A 2,811-nucleotide genomic window follows, 5' to 3' on the forward strand; every position below is an offset into this window, starting at 1 on the left:
CCCATCGACAGCCTTTCGCCCCCTTCGCTCCGGCCTCTGAGGCGGCCGGTACCCCTTTCTTGGATGAGACAGAACCCTTGACGGGCCGTTCGCAGATTTTTGCCCGGGCATTGTTTACCGAGGCGGCCGGTACCTCCGTCTGCCTTGGATGGACCGCATCCGCAGATTTTCGTCCGGCCTTAGCTTAAGGAGACGGCCGTTGCCTCCGATCCTCCGGGCTAGAGCCGGGTGAGGTCGTCTCGAACCACGTGCCTGAAGGCCGCCTCGCGCCGGATTCGGCCCCGCTCATTCGTCGGAGTGACCGCCCGACGCGGGCATCGCTAGATTAGCCGTGGCCCCGATCCTTCCCCATCGACAGCCTTTCGCCCCCTTCGCTCCGGCCTCTGAGGCGGCCGGTACCCCTTTCTTGGATGAGACAGAACCCTTGACGGGCCGTTCGCAGATTTTTGCCCGGGCATTGTTTACCGAGGCGGCCGGTACCTCCGTCTGCCTTGGATGGACCGCATCCGCAGATTTTCGTCCGGCCTTAGCTTAAGGAGACGGCCGTTGCCTCCGATCCTCCGGGCTAGAGCCGGGTGAGGTCGTCTCGAACCACGTGCCTGAAGGCCGCCTCGCGCCGGATTCGGCCCCGCTCATTCGTCGGAGTGACCGCCCGACGCGGGCATCGCTAGATTAGCCGTGGCCCCGATCCTTCCCCATCGACAGCCTTTCGCCCCCTTCGCTCCGGCCTCTGAGGCGGCCGGTACCCCTTTCTTGGATGAGACAGAACCCTTGACGGGCCGTTCGCAGATTTTTGCCCGGGCATTGTTTACCGAGGCGGCCGGTACCTCCGTCTGCCTTGGATGGACCGCATCCGCAGATTTTCGTCCGGCCTTAGCTTAAGGAGACGGCCGTTGCCTCCGATCCTCCGGGCTAGAGCCGGGTGAGGTCGTCTCGAACCACGTGCCTGAAGGCCGCCTCGCGCCGGATTCGGCCCCGCTCATTCGTCGGAGTGACCGCCCGACGCGGGCATCGCTAGATTAGCCGTGGCCCCGATCCTTCCCCATCGACAGCCTTTCGCCCCCTTCGCTCCGGCCTCTGAGGCGGCCGGTACCCCTTTCTTGGATGAGACAGAACCCTTGACGGGCCGTTCGCAGATTTTTGCCCGGGCATTGTTTACCGAGGCGGCCGGTACCTCCGTCTGCCTTGGATGGACCGCATCCGCAGATTTTCGTCCGGCCTTAGCTTAAGGAGACGGCCGTTGCCTCCGATCCTCCGGGCTAGAGCCGGGTGAGGTCGTCTCGAACCACGTGCCTGAAGGCCGCCTCGCGCCGGATTCGGCCCCGCTCATTCGTCGGAGTGACCGCCCGACGCGGGCATCGCTAGATTAGCCGTGGCCCCGATCCTTCCCCATCGACAGCCTTTCGCCCCCTTCGCTCCGGCCTCTGAGGCGGCCGGTACCCCTTTCTTGGATGAGACAGAACCCTTGACGGGCCGTTCGCAGATTTTTGCCCGGCCTGTGTTTAAGGAGGCGGCCGGTACCTCCCTCCTTGGATGACCAACAACCCTTGACGGGCCATTCGCAGATTTTTGCCCGGCCTGTGTTTAAGGAGGCGGCCGGTACCTCCCTCCTTGGATGACCAACAACCCTTGACGGGCCATTCGCAGATTTTTGCCCGGCCTGTGTTTAAGGAGGCGGCCGGTACCTCCCTCCTTGGATGACCTTCTACCCTTGACGGGCCATTCGCAGATTTTTGCCCGGCCTGTGTTTAAGGAGGCGGCCGGTACCTCCCACCTTGGATGACCCACTACCCTTGACGGGCCCATTCGCAGATTTTTGCCCGGCCTGTGTTTAAGGAGGCGGCCGGTACCTCCCACCTTGGATGACCCACTACCCTTGACGGGCCCATTCGCAGATTTTTGCCCGGCCTGTGTTTAGGGAGGCGACCGGTCCTCCGTAGCTTGATCGGATTTCCCTTCCGGCCTGTGTTTAAGGAGGCGGCCGGTCCTCCGTAGCTTGACCGGATTTCCCTTCCAGCCTGTGTTTAAGGAGGCGGCTGGTCCTCCCCGGTCGGTTGCCAAGCGACCGGGACCCGCAAGTGGGCAGGAACCGTCCACCCAACGCCGGCGAGCCGGGGCCGGTGGGGGCCCTACCAAGGCGGGTCTAACTTCAGGCGGTGCAAACGGGGGAGGGGGGTAAGGACGGCTGCCGGGAGCAGACAGCCGTCCCCGGGAGGGGGTAGTAGCTTCGCGGCGGCCGCCGGGAGCAGACGGCCGTCCGCGCATTCTGCCAATGCCTGTAGGACTTTGAATATTTCACAGCCGTGCCGTGGCACTTAGAAAATTTTTCAGAGACGTGGCACTTAGAAAGTTTTTCAGAGATGTGGCACTTTGAAAGTTTTTGAGAGATGTGGCACTTAGAAATTTTTTGAGAGATGTGGCACTTAGAAATTTTTTGAGAGATGTGGCACTTAGAAATTTTTTGAGAGATGTGGCACTTTGAAAATTTTTGAGAAATGTGGCACTTAGAAAATTTTCTCTCTCTCTCTGGAAGTGCCGTGCCTTCTTCAGTTCTGCTATCCGAGCAGGGGACGCTTGCTGGCGGCCGTTACCAGCGCTCGGACCAGGCCCAATTGATTTGCATGGAAAACAATTGCGTCCCCCATGCTCGTTCTGACTATATTTTGCGAAAGGGGGGTAAAGTGATGAGTACACTAAGTGGGGGGACCAACCCATGTACTCTAGAAAAAGTACATGGGTTGACAAAAGACCAGTTGGTAATGCACCCCTGGTACCCAAACCCCTGGTACCTTTAGGCACTTAGAAAAAATT

Source organism: Syngnathus scovelli, unplaced genomic scaffold, assembly GCF_024217435.2.
Source record: "Syngnathus scovelli strain Florida unplaced genomic scaffold, RoL_Ssco_1.2 HiC_scaffold_155, whole genome shotgun sequence".
NCBI lineage: Eukaryota > Metazoa > Chordata > Actinopteri > Syngnathiformes > Syngnathidae > Syngnathus > Syngnathus scovelli.